Source organism: Somniosus microcephalus, chromosome 8, assembly GCF_052327205.1.
Source record: "Somniosus microcephalus isolate GS21.2 chromosome 8, FLI_Smic_1.0, whole genome shotgun sequence".
Classification (NCBI taxonomy): Eukaryota; Metazoa; Chordata; class Chondrichthyes; order Squaliformes; family Somniosidae; genus Somniosus; species Somniosus microcephalus.
In genome coordinates, this window is record NC_140994.1 from 68,093,440 (window position 1) to 68,108,214 (window position 14,775).

Here is a 14,775-nt window from a genome sequence, read left to right on the forward strand (position 1 = left end):
TGGGCAGAAGCATGGCAGATGCAATATAACGTGGATAAATGTGAGGTTATCCACTTTGGTGGCAAAAACAGGAAGGCAGATTATTATCTGAATGGCAATAGATTGGGCGAAGGGGAAGTGCACCGAGACCTGGGTGTCCTTGTGCACCAGTCGCTGAAGGTAAGCATGCAGGTGCAGCAGGCGGTTAAGAAGGCAAATGGTATGTTGGCCTTCGTAGCGAGAGGGTTTGAGTACAGGAACAAAGATGTCTTGCTGCAGTTGTACAGGGCCTTGGTGAGACCACATCTTGAGTATTTTGTGCAGTTTTGGTCGCCTTATCTGAGGAGGGATATTCTTGCCACGGAAGGAGTTCAGCGAAGATTCACCAGGCTGATACCTGGGATGGCAGGAATGACGTATGAGGGGAGATTGGGTCGATTGGGCTTGTACTCGCTGGAGTTTAGAAGAATGAGAGGGGATCTCATTGAAACTTATAAAATTCTGACAGGACTGGACAGACTAGATGCAGGGAGGATGTTCCCGATGGTCGGGGAGTCCAGAACCAGGGGTCACAATCTAAGGATAAAGGGTATGCCATTTAGGACAGAAATGAGGAGGAATTTCTTCACCCAGAGAGTGGTGAACCCCTGGAATTCTCTACCACAGAAGGCAGTAGAGGCCAATTCATTAAATATATTCAAGAAGGAGTTGGATATATTTCTTAAGGCTAAAGGGATCGAGGGATATGGGGAGAAGGCAGGGACCGGGTACTCAATTTGGATGATCAGCCATGATCACATTGAATGGCGGAGCAGGCTCGAGGGGCCGAATGGCCTACTCCTGCTCCTATCTTCTATGTTTCTATGTAATGAAATTGCAACAGACAACTGAGTTGGTGAAAAGAATTTAGATTTTATTTTGAGACAGGAAAATATACAATACAATAATCTTATTACTCTAAAAGGGGGAACACTTCAGAATTTGCGAGGGAGAATGACAATAGACAAAATACCTTACCCCTCCCAATCCACTACACTAACTAGATTGGATTCCAGAGGACCAGGAAATGCTCACCAAACGACTTCCTTGACAATTGTGGAGGTTCGCGATTTCGGGGTTCTCTTTAGTTGTGGCAGTTGGGGCCTGCCATACCCCGGACATGTTGCAAGACTGCACCTGCGTTGGGTTTTCAGTCTTCGCGTGTCCGCTGATGCGGTCGGGTGCGTATTTGGATTTATCGGGTAAGTACCCAATTTCCTTTGGTTAGGTATAGTTTTTAGAGTCTTTTGCATTAAAATCTTACCCAGGGGTAAGTTAGTCTAGCTTGTAGAGTGGAAACAAATTTGCGAATCTTCGGTTTCTTCCAGCTTTGTTTCTTGTTGGTCGCGGTAGCCCAATATTACCTAGTTGTTGGTAATATTGTTAGTTGTTGGTTTCTTGGGGCCTTTGGTTGCCGCGATTCCTTTTTCCTTTCGTTTCATTCTTTTTTTCCTCAAGTCTCCGATTCTCCAACTGTGTGTGGTGATGATGATGATGAGCAGTACTCCTTCTGAAATGTACTTTCTGAACTGCTCTCTTTTCAACTACCGATTTCCAACAACTGTTTTCTGTGAACTGCTTTCTGTGTCAAAGCAGGCCTTAATTATACTGTTTTGAGGCCTTGCTTATCTGCCCGCCAAATCTCCTCTGACCCATTGCTAATTTTGGCGGGCTCGTTAACTTTAATAGTTTTAAAATTCTTATTGAGTTTCGGGGCTGGACCCATCTATTTTTAATTGACTTTTAACTAGTTTCGGGATTGCTTCGAAATCAGTTTAAGTGTGCGACGTGGTTTTGGATGTCTCTCTGAGTGGTTTTAAACTGTTGTTCGATTGTCTTCTCCTGCTGGGGCCAGGGTCTCTTTTGTTGATTAGTGGCATGTATTGTATTATTCATGGTCTTGATGGTCCTGTAGGTTTTGGCGGGAACTGTCCTTCGGTAGGCCTATTGTCTCTATGTAGAATGATTGGGATGGTCCAGAACATTCCCAGGCAATCTGGCCTTTTCCAATACTCAAACTGTTTGTCCTACAGTGATCAACCCAGTTCCTTTGTTGCAGCCTTCCACAGGCCTGGACATGCCATTTAAAATAGCCAAAAATCCTGGGGTTTTGATTTTAAGTCCCTTTTGGCCCAATATTATTTAAAACAGTCCAATATCTCTTCTTTTCTTGGTTTGGGGGAGTCTGTAGAATTTTGCGAGCCTTAAAGATGGTACTAGTGCCGAGCTATGGGGTAGTCTTCAACTTCACCTTCGATATTTCCTCCATACTCTTGTGTCCAGAGCTTGTAATGTCCTGAGCTGTAATCCAGTTCAGATCTGTGCCATCCTGTGCAACCAGAGAAGTTGTCTTACAGAGGTCTGTTGAAGGAGCACGCACATTGACAGACATGTGGCCAACCTTTAGCCCATCTTCAATGGAGAGGACAATTGGGCGGAGTGCCAATGCGCTGTGGTCTGTTTAGTGCTGCCACCCAAGACATCCTGAGGTCGTGGAAGGTGCTTTATGAAAGGTTAATGAGCAGTCTTTTCAAGTATAGTCAGCATTACAGATGAGCCAAAAATTAGAGGATTACACGGTGATTTGATGGAGGAATTTCAAATTATGAAAGGGTGGGACCGAGTAGGGAAAAATTCAGTTGTTTGCGCCTCCCATTAGTGCCTTAAGAGGGTGCCAAGTGGGGCGCAAACAACTAGCATCCGGGCGTAGCGATGTTTGCGCCGCTCGCGAAATTAACTAGACATTTTGCGGCGGTGCTAAACACTACCACCACGATCTCCTGCGCCGGCAGATTGTGACGTCAGTTGAGTGCGCAATGCCCCGTTAGTGCCGCGGACTGGAAATTGAGTGGAGCCCCCTGCCTTACCGCCTGCTGCTAGCAATGACAGGTTGAGGGGAGCGATATGCTGTCAGAAAGGGACTAGGGAAGCGTTATTTAAAGGCGACCACTTCCTGCCTGTTTTTGTCAGTGACATTTTTGCACCACGCATTTGAGAGAGAGAGAGAGACTTCTGGAGAGGTTCAACGCTGTGTGAAGGAGTTTTGGGTACTGAGCAGCACTTTGCAGGTTGGTTTTGATTTGCCCTTCCTTGTATCAATTTAGAAGAGACTATGGGATCTGCACTCTGAGCTCGTCCCCTGGTTGCCTCCATTGTTCTTTCCAGCAGATTTGATGTACAGGTCTCTCCAGGCTGAGATTCAGGCCGAGAGTCAAGGCTGCAATGAGCAGGATGTGGACGAAGAGCAAGATCAACCCTCCCCTTTAAGATAAAAACAGAAAATGCAGGAGAAACTCAGCAGGTCAAGCAGCATCTGTGAAGAGAGAAACAGATTTAATGTTTCAGATCGATGACCATTCATCAGAACTCCCCTTTAAGAATTGGACGGTGCCAGTATGTCTGTGTTCCATTGCTGACTGACATCACATGAGCTTCACCAGCGCTGTGAGTTAGCGCCTCGCTCCTCGGCCTTAGCGCCTTAAGAGAGGTGTGTAGTGCCTGATTTAGCGTTCCAATCACCTCCAGGGGCGATAAAAGCCAAGTTTGCTGTCGGAGGCGATAATTAGCGCCAGGCGCTAAACTTTGCGCACCGCCAATAATAGCGCCCCCAAATGGGGAAATACCGAATTTTTCCCCCACTGTGTCTAGAGGTTGAGGGATGTGGAACAAGGGGACATAGACCTAATGTTAATTATAAGTGATTTTAGGACAGGAAGCAGGAGAAGCTTTTTTACACAGAGGATTGTGAGGCTGCGGAATGACTACCACAATAGGTTAGATCAGTGATTGAAGGAAAGGTGAATAAAGGGATGTGGTAATTGGGTGGCGAGATGGAATTAGGACAATTACTTATGTCGGGGATGAAACACCAACATGGACATGTTGGGCTGAATGGCCTGTTTCTATTTTGTAATTTCTGCACGATTTGATATAAATCCTGTCTGCACCTAGGCCTAGATTTCCTGCTGACTATTGGATAATTTTTCATAGAATTATATAGAAAGTACAGCACAGAAACAGGCCATTTGGCCCAACGGGTCCATGCTGTTGTTTAAGGAGATCAGAAATTTGGGGCTGATATTGGGCAGAGCGGCTGGTAAATGGGGCGGGATCTGTTATGTTAGAACTTTTCAGATCCCTGTAGGGGGCATCTTTTACCTGGTTTACGGTAATTTACCTTCCTTTACCTGGCTTATGGTAATTTACCTGGTCAAGCAGCTTTTTGCTGCTGCACTGAGACCAATACCAAACAGCGGTTTCGATTCGCTAAACCCACCCTTCCAGTTCTGACTGGAGGAACTTATAATTAATGATATATTAAAACGGACAAAATGGTCTGGATGCGAGAAAATCAAACTTTATTAACTAAAGTAAACTACACCACACGATCAATGTAAAATTGCTTAACAGGGGAAGGCAGACGGCAAAAACGAGGGATAAATGGCTACAATGTTAGTCTTAAAATCTTAGCAATTTCCCTTAAATTACCACCCTTCTAACTCCTTACTAGATTGCCTTGCTGAGGAGTCAGAAACCTGCTCACCTGTGGTCCAAAGAGAGAGAAGAGCTTACCTGTGGTCCAAGGAGAAAGAGAGAGAGATGCTTCTGAGAAGCTATCTTTATATCCTGTGAGCTCCTGCTATTTTGGCGCTGAAAAGGTATGTGTGCAAATTTGCACCAAAAAGTTCGAATACACAAGAGAAAGGCCATGATTGGTTGATTCAAACGGGCTATTCCCAGTGGCCAAACTGCTTCCTTTGTCTGGAACGGGTTTCGAATAAAGCTTGGGGTGGTTTGAATGTGTCTTCATTCTAGGGCCGAAATGTTCCCGCCCACATCCAGAGTTCATCTGGCTAAAACAAAAGGGACCCAACTGCCCTATTGTCTGAGTAATGGGTGATTCAAACCCATTCATTCCTTTTCTTAGTCTAAAAAAAATAACTTCCGTAGTTTAGATGTGTCTCAATTGTGTGCTGGGCTTTGAATGGAGTTGGAATACTATGTAAACAGAAGCCCCTTTGACCTGCGGTCACCGAAACTGCAGTCTCAAGTGGATAATCCCTTATGTCAACATCCTGAACAAACATTGCCTCTGTAGGGAAGGGAATCTCCCTTTTTTTGATTGACAGAATCTGACTGCCACTGCTTAATCCTCCCACTTTTCCCAGACATCCAGGAGCTGCTTCTAAGCCTTTTATCCTTGGCCATGCTTTTCTGATGGCCATTTTTGTCCCTTTGCAACTTACACAGTTCAAAACTCAAGAGTACAATTTTTTTCAATAAAATGTGCTGTCTTAAACTGTGCGAATTTTTCCACGAAGTTCCTTGATTCCGGTGTTGTCCATGTGCTGCCCATCGCAACGCAGCCTTTTGCGGTCTGGGCACATTTTAAAGCATTGTCCAACCCAGAGACAATTTAAAATCACGCAGTCTCCATCCACGATGTGGATTAATATCTCCAGTATCTTCGGGGCTGAGGGATTTTGTGAACCCCTACATTCCACCCTTTGGATACTTCCAACTTGCTTGCAGTGTCCACTTGAAGAAGTGAGCAAAATTTTCTGACCCCCGACAAACAACCATCCCCTGTATTTACCTATAGCTACCTGCCACTGATCCCCCAACCCGTCTATTCCCCTTAAATCCGAGAAAAACCGTGGTACGGTAGGCATCTACAGATACATCAACTACAAAATGTTACAACAAGGGGTCTCATACCCCTGCACCACTTGTTACATTATAACATATTACAAAATGTTGCAATCTTGGTTATACAATGTAATCAAAATGATTCCAAGCACGGAGAGGGTCCTATGCCTCTGCACCACTTGGAACTGTAAAACAAGATACAAAAATCTCCATTAAATATTTGAAACAAAATGCTGAAATAAGCCCCGGCCATCACGTGCCAATGATGGGTCGCGAAATTCTAGTGGGTATTGCTCCTCCCACCCGGGCAGTAAATGTTCCTTCCACCCCCCTTTAATGGTCTTAAACTTTTAAGACATACAGAATGGATTTTACAGAACAGTCTGATCCGCCAGCGCTGAGCCGTTCCCTTGTCCCTTTGTGGAGGAGGGGTACCCCTCATGTTTCGCAGACCGAGACCGGGGAGTATGGGATCGCGACTCCCAGTCCCTCCCCCTCCTGTCTTCCCTTGACTGGCTGGAGAAAATGATGGGTGCCTGTGTGGCGGCTCTCACTGACCCCACACTCAAACTTGGATCCCAGATCTGGCCACCCACTCATCCTCCCCAGCCACACTTACACTCTAACTTTGCCCGTGGTCCCCCGAGTGAGTTCCTCCCTTCCCCGAATGCACCCACGTGACTCTTGGGTCTCCCCCCTCCCCTTTACAATATTTCCTGGGCCATCACCACCCACCCCCAGGGAATGCGTCCCGATCTGACAAGGCACCCGTGCTTCCCCACCATTACTCCTCAATAGCGAGGTCTCCCGCAAGTGAACTTCGGTCAGGATAGTGCTGGGTTGCACCAGCTGGGGCCATCTCTTCCGCGTAGGATGAGTAGGCAATTTCCTCCGGACTCTGTCCGGTTTCTCCCGAAGGTCGCTGCGGGGTCTCCTCCTGGATTTGTCCAGTGGCGAGGTGATCCCCAACATTCTGTGTATTCGTTCGATGCCCAGCTCGGGCTGGGGGAACAGGGCTGCTCCTTGGTCCACTCTCCTGCAAAAGAACTTAAAAGGACATGCAGCCAGGTCTCTCACTGACCTGCTGCCTTAGGTGGAGACATGGTCGGGTCCCTCGACCTCGGACCAAAATATAAGCATTTGGCACACTTATAAACTTAAACTTTAAGCTTCTAGTTACATTCTAAACTTACAATTTAAACACCTTAACAACAAGCTATAAACAACAGTTGCTTAACACAAAGCTATAATACAAATGCTGCCCATCTCCGGGTGGCCAGGCTAATCTCTGCTGTCACTGTCGCAGATTACTGCTTCCTGCAGCGAAGCTGGACTGATTCCAGCTTCTGGTCCCTGGCAGCTTCTGGCTGCTAGTTGGGGACCTCTGCCCTTTGGCTTCTCCCTGGTTCGGGAGGCCATCCTACTCCACTGTAAAGTGGGTGACCATGCTTTCTTGGGCTGGGGCACCCGAAGAGACATTCTGAGGGGGCTCTCTGTGGGGGAAACTTTGGCTGATGGACCCTGAGTCTGGGTCACAGCCCTAGCTGGCTGGGAACCTTCTCCCCCTGGTGCAAAAGCCCAGCCTGTATAATATACCTGGCAGCCTGCCGGTACTCCGAGTTTGTCTCCTTTTCCCTACCCACTCCTGTACTGGTGGCAGGTATCCCCTCACCACCCGCTGCTGATGGCTGAAAATCTTCCTCTCCAGGTCCAAAACCTGGTACCGACTCCCCTGCAAGAGGAATTGCTATCTCGTCCTCCCCAGAGTCCCACACCATAGGGGGAACCACTCTAGAAGCGGGCTGGGAAGCTTGTCCCTTTAAACAGGCGACTGCGCCTGCGCGAACCTCCTCCCCTGAGTCCCTCGGTAGAGGCTGTGAAGCCTCTGTCTTCAAACAGGTGACTTTGCCTGCACAAACCTCCTCCTCAGAGTCCCTCGGCAGAGGCTGTAAAGTCTCTGTCTTCAAACAGGCGACTGCGCCTGCACAGGGAAACCGAAGAGGAGCCGCTGTGGTCCCGCAGGCAATTGCGCCTGCGCGTTCGATCTCTTCGCAGGGCTGGGGAACTGCTACACTATCACAGGCAACTGTGCCTGTGCATTCGATTTCTTTGGAAAGGGTAGGAAGAACCGCTGGGTCTTCCAAGCAGGCTACTGCGCCTGCGCGTATAGACTGAGAAGCAGGGACCTTTAAACGGCCGACTGCGCCTGCGCGCATGGCCTCACAGTGAACAGGAGCTGCTGGGCATTCCAAGTTTTTTGACTGCGCCTGCGCGAACCCAGTGTTGGGAAACCTCTCCCCTCAGGCGCGCGACTGTGCCTGCATGGGAAAACTGATGAAGCGCCGCTTGGGTCACGGGCTGGGGAACTGTGCCTGCATGAACCTCTTGTTGTGAAACCTGTCCCCTCAGGCGCACAACTGCGCCTGCATGAACCTGTTGTTCAGAAGACTGGGGAATTCCTGTCTCCAGACCAGCGACTGCGCATGCGCGGGCAGTCTCCAAGCAATCTTCTGTGAATGAACTGGCAGCAGCCTGCGGATTTCTACTCTCAGGCTGCTGTTTCTGTTTCTGAGCCAAATAACGGGTTTGAATTCAAACTTTGGCCAAAACTTAGGTCCCACTGGGGCGGGGAAATGTCCCAATTTGTAGGCTGGACAACTTTTCACATGGAACAAGCCACAGTGCTTGTCTTTACAGCCTGTGAACTTGAACTTATATGGTCAGATTTATACAATTTTCCTGATTTTCCCTGTGTCCCATCCCTGCCTGTAATCGCTGCCACTGGCCCGGACTCATATGGGTCCCAGAAAGTGGCTGCACATGCACCCTCCTTGGCCAGCATACCGGCCAGTCATTGTGGGGAGGCAGAGGTGGGCGAGGGGGCTGCAGCACCACTGATGGCTGCTACCTTTCCATGATTGGCCCTGAGGAAAGATTTTATCGACTCCAAGACGGACTCGACTGTATCGGGAGGAGTTTCTGTCTCTGCCTTCTGAGTTGGGGCTGCGGGGGTCCTGGCTTTATCGTCTCTCCCAGGCTTTTTACAATCCCTGCACCAGTGGCCCTCCTCCCCTCACCTGTAACAAGTGATCTTGTTCTGGGAGGGATGGCTCCCCTCCTGGTGCCACTCTTTCTTGTATTGATCCCCAGGTTTAACCTCGTGGACCTTACCCTTTTGCTGGGGGGTCCCACTATTCCTACCGTTCCTATATGCTACCATGAGCTGCCGGATTAGTGTCTTCGGTTGCTAGGGGGTCTCGGGGGTCAAACCAGGTATCAGCCTTTGCTTTTATCTGGGGCAGGCAATTGAACACCAGGCAACGAAGCCATTGGGTCCACTGCTGCTGGTTCAGTTGTGCGCTATTTTGTCCCCCTGTACACGCACTGTTGTAGACTGGCCACAGCCTGTCTGCAAATGCCTGTGGGGTCTCCCCTTCCTTCTGCAGTGTTTTCCCTATGCAATCAAACGGATTGCCGTCGTTCGCACCCATGGCTTCCAGTATTTCCTCCTTTAGGTCCTCAAAACCCTTCTGCCCTCTCTTAGCCTCATCTGAAAGGGTCTGATGGAGTGTACTATCTACAGAGAAAAGCAACATTTTGGCTTTCTCTTCCTCATCACGGCCGTTAACACAGGCTGCCTGTTCTATCCCTTGGAAGTGCACTGAGGGGTCTCCATTTTCGGAGAGTAGGGGAATATGTTCACCAGGCCTCTGAGCTGTGGGGTATCATAGGCTACCAGATAGGTATGATGAACAGCCCCTGGGTCATTATCATTCGTGGGCGGACCATACCTCCGTTGTCAGAGGGGGTACACTGGTCCTGGTCCCCGCCTGCCTAGCGGGACCTGCTGGCGTTCTTCTACCACCCTTTCTGGTTGCCAGAGCTCCTCAAAACTCGGAGCTGTGGGCTGTTGTCTTGGGATCTCTAATTCCCTAGCCAGCTTTTCCCTGGGTGTTGCCTGTGGGGCTGTTTTGCTTAGGTTGCCAGTAAAATCCGGCTGACCTGCCTTCAGGCTGATCAGACAAATTATCCCCTTTGCTCTTTCTACAGCCATGTTAAGGCTTTCTATCTCTGCCCTACAGGGGCCATGATCTGCTTCCTCAAACCTTTGGTCGCAGGCCAGCTTATAAGCTGCCTTTACCTCCCTAACCATTTCCTCCTGCTCTGTTACTTCTGAGGTGAGGTGGGCATTCTCTTCCCGCAGTCTCATCTCATTACTCCTTGCTTCTGTAAACTGGCACTTTAGGAACTCTATCTTGTGCCTCGCATGGCTTTTGCCCTCGCTAGCTTCTTGGGTGAGGTGTGCGTTTTCCTCCTGTAGCCTCATCTCACTGTCCCTAGCCTCTGTGACTTCCTGCACGAGGCATTCTATCTCTGCCTGGCATTTCGTGACCTCTAGTGTGAGGCATGCATTTTCTTCCCGCACCCCCATCCCACTATCTGTGGCCTCATCTACCTCCGCCTGGCATTTTCCAAACTCGGACTCCCGATTCTTGGCCTCTTTAACCTCCTCCTGCTGCCGCTAACTCCTGCAGGGCTACCCACAGGCTAAAAACAAGAAAAGCAAGAGCTGATGCTTTGTCCAGATTCAGACCACTCATCATATCAAAAACTGCCTCCAGTCCTGCCGTGGTCACCAATTTGTAGGGGGGCATCTTTTACCTGGTTTACGGTAATTTATCTTCCTTTACCTGGTTTACGGTCATTTACCTGGTCAAGCAGCTTTTTGCTGCTGCACTGAGACCAATACCAAACAGCGGTTTCGAATCGCTAAACCCACCCTTCCAGTTCTGACTGGAGGAACTTATAATTAATGATATATTAAAACGGACAAAATGGTCTGGATGTGAGAAAATCTAAACGTTATTAACTAAAGAAAACTACACCACATGATCAATGTAAAATTGCTTAACAGGGGAAGGCAGATGGCAAAAACGAGGGATAAATTGCTACAATGTTAGTCTTACAATCTTAGCAATTTCCCTTAAATTACCACCCCTCTAACTCCTTACTAGATTGCCTTGCTGAGGAGTCAGAAACCTGCTCACCTGTGGTCCAAAGAGAGAGAAGAGCTTACCTGCAGTCCAAGGAAAAAGAGAGAGATGCTTCTGAGAAGATTTCTTTATATCCTGTGAGCTCCTGCTGTTTTGGCGCTGAAAAGGTCTGTGTGCAAATTTGCGCCGAAAAGTTCGAATACACAAGAGAAAGGCCATGATTGGCTGATTCAAATGGGCTATTCCCAGTGGCCAAACTGCTTCCTTTGTCTGGAATGGGTTTCGAATAAAGCTTGGGGTGGTTTGAATGTGTCTTCATTCTAGGGCCGTAATGTTCCCGCCCACATCCGGAGTTCATCTGGCTAAAACAAAAGGGACCCAACTGCCCTATTGTCTGAGTAATGGGTGATTCAAACCCATTCATTCCTATTTTAGTCTAAAAAAAAATCTCTTCCGTAGTTTAGGTGTGTCTCAATTGTGTGCTGGGCTTTGAATGGAGTTGGATTATTATGTAAACAGAAGCCCCTTTGTCCTGCGGTCACCGAAACTGCAGTCTCAAGTGGATAATCCCTTATGTCAACATCCTGAACAAACATTGCCTCTGTAGGGAAGGGAAACTCCCTTTTTTTGATTGACAGAATCTGACTGCCACTGATTGATCCTCCCACTTTTCACAGACATCCACGAGCTGCTTTTAAGCCTTTTATTCTTGGCCATGCTTTTCTGATGGACATTTTTGTCCCTTTGCAATTTACACAGTTCAAAACTCAAGAGTACAATTCTTTTTAATAAAATATGCTGTCTTAAAGTGTGCGAATTTATCCACGAGGTTCCTTGATTCCGGTGTTGTCCACGTGCCCCATCTCAACGCAGCCTTTTGTGGCTCGGGGCACATTGTAAAACATTGTCCAACCCAGAGACAATTTAAAATCATGCACAGTCTCCGTCCACGATGTGGATTAATACCTCCAGTATCTTTGGGGCTGAGGGATTTTGCGAACCCCTACATCCCAATTATCCACCACTATCTCCTGTCAACGTGTAAAGTGCCGACCCCTTGGTGATGTCATTTGTCAAGTCTCTGTCCTTACTGCCTCTTCCGCACTCAGAAGCAATTGGTCTCATATAAAGCAGCATCCAGGATTCCTCGGCACAGGTATATTTAGAGGGCTAAGCGCACATTTCAAAGCCTTACAGAAGTTTGGGGGAGGGTGGGCTTTGCACCTTCCAACTACTTTATCATCTGCTGGCCCACTATTTGCCCTTGTCCAGTCAATTTTCCCTCCCCCCCATCAGACAGGGCAGAATGGGTTTCTGATCAGAGGTTCGACTCTACCTCTGCTTCCTGGGTGAAGAGGAGCAATAGAAGGAGTCCAGGCTGGACAGACTGTGCCACTAACTTCAACACCTGTGGATACAGGCAGAGGTTCTCATCCCTGCACTGTCCGAGTTGCCGTCTTTTGGATGAGATGTTAAAGCGAGGCCCCGATTGCCCTCTCAGGTGGGTGTAAAAGGTCCCATGGTACTATTTCAAAGAAGAGCAGGGTCAGGCCAAGACTAAAGCCTGCATCCCTGAAGATGAACAGATTACTTTTTGTTCAAAATGTCCCTCATACAAAGGGTGTCATGGGTGGCTTTTACCTACCTCATGGTGTCCAGCTCCCGTTCCCTAACTGGTCACTTGTGCCACACTATAAATATCATCTTCTGATGGTGTGTGAACCCCCACCTCCCCCAGTGCTAAAGACACGCTGGTTGTGGCCGACGCCCCCCCCATGAACTTTTACACTTATGCCAGGTTGCATCTACCTGCACATTTTGGGTCCAAGGAATCTTTTGTCTTAATTAATTCTTGATCAACAGAACATTAACCCTGCTCTCATACAGCCTATCTCCACTCTGCCATTTTAAACTTAATTATAATAAAAAACTATGAAGACAAATATAAGGCGACTGACATATCATAGTATTGAACACTTGTTTGGTAGAGAACAGGTGCTATCAGCAATGGTGAGCAGCACCATTCACCTACAATCTGTGACTACATTGGCACTACCCTGCTGACCACGCCAAGGACTCGACCAGAAAATGGGGTTCCATCAGTTGAAGGTTTGGATCTTCAACAGCAACTCTTTGCCTCTTTGCAATCCAATTGCTGAATTGTAAAGATAAAAGCAAAGCCTCAGTCATCAACAAATTAAGGTAGCAGCAGAGGAACAGCAGGTCAGTCTTCAAGGTAAGAGTAACAGAGAAAGTGCAGGATATCCTCAGTTAGTTGGATGTACAATATGGTGGATCAGAATTTGAGAATGTGTGTAGTTCCCTCTTGAGGCAATGCTAGACCCCACTGAATGACTATGTGACTCCTTCCTCCAGTGGTAATGCTGCCACAAGGGAATAACACTGCCCAGTCAACCATACATGACCTACTGAGGAAGTCAACAATCATATCACATTGTGGCTCTCACTCCAACAGTTGCTCTGCACTTTTGTGCAAATGTGTGAATGTGTAAGTTGTCCCAGAGCATCCCAGCAGTCACCTCTGGGTTAGAGGTGTTTACGATGCCTGTCCAGTGCAAGAAGGTACATCCTGGGGCCTGGAAGGACCCAGTAACCAGAAAGGTTATTTGTGGCTCTTGCCTCCTCTCTTTAAAGGTGTTGACTCCCTAGTGGGGTACAGTGCCATGGGCACTGGTCGCCCTCCAGTGCCTCACCCAGGTGTCCATTATTGATGTGGAGAGCATCGACTGTAGCAGGGTATTTGACTATGTGGGACACCACACCAATGTCCAATCCTGTCTTCCTTCAACAGCCAACCACATGCACTTCCCATACTTTCCAAACTTAGCAAAAGCTGAGCAAACCTTTCAAAAATCCTGGCACAGGAAGGATCATTTGCTCTGCAAATTACTCCCTATTTCCCATTTGGGAATTTTTTTTACCAAATGGTGGCAAGTGACCATAAACATTACCGACTGTCAGAAAATATCTTGCAGGTTTTTCCCATCATGTTCTGCACCGCACTAACTGTCCGCATTCGCTCAGATCAACAACACAAATTAAATCTTAGCCATTAGTTTCATTTTATTGGTTATTTTAATATTCAATCCCTGATATTACAATTACAATTGAAATCTCTGTTAGGAAAATCAGTCTGCAGCCATTGTGTTTGATTCTTTTTAACCCATTTTAACCTATTTTTATATCCTTTAGCCTTCCTCCCTCTACTGCGCTTCCCTTCACTGAGATGGTGACAGTCTCTGGAAAATGGACTTTCCCGGGTATTGTCCAAGCTGCTCTGTGTTGGCCAATGAGGGACTCGGAAGTTTTAATGAAGAGCTGGTGCAGCTGACAAGTTACAGGGCAGGGAGGCTCCCAGTGACAGAGGCTGAGATCCGAATGAACGCTCTGGATGGGAGTCCAATCGTCTGTCAGCAAAGCTTCAGACAACAGAATCAAGCTGATGATCTATTTGAAGGAACTGCAGTGGTCGTTGGCCCTTTCTCAGCTGTCACAGATGGAAAGCCTTTCACCCGATGGGGGACTTTTTGTGAAGAGGCAGCAAGTGAAAGATCGAATGGCAGACTGGTTTTATTACTCCCTCTATGGGCTGGATTGGATATTTTTTTACACCGTCATTACCATAAAAAGATTATAAGTCACATGCTCAGAGTGCACTGAAGCTTATGGCACCTCCAGCTATAATGCTTTGCATGCATTGCTGTTAAAAGACCCTAAACAGATGATGATCATAATAAAACACATTGTTCATATATATTTGGACATCAGTGTCTGTCTATCTACCCAGTTTACAAGATTACTTAAGAACTTCCTGGGGGTGATTTTAAACCTACCCACTTGGCAGAAACTGGGCTAAGCTGCTCGGCCAAAGTGGGCGGGGTTCTCATTGACACACGCGGATCAGGATCTGATCATAGAATCATAGAATCATAGAATCCCCACAGTGCAGATAGAGGCCATTTCAGCCCATCGAGCCTGCACCGACACATATCCCACCCGATCCCCGTAACCCCTACACCAACACATATCCCACCCTATCCCCGGAACCCCACGTATTTAATTCCCCTAACACTAAGGGTCAATTTATCATAGC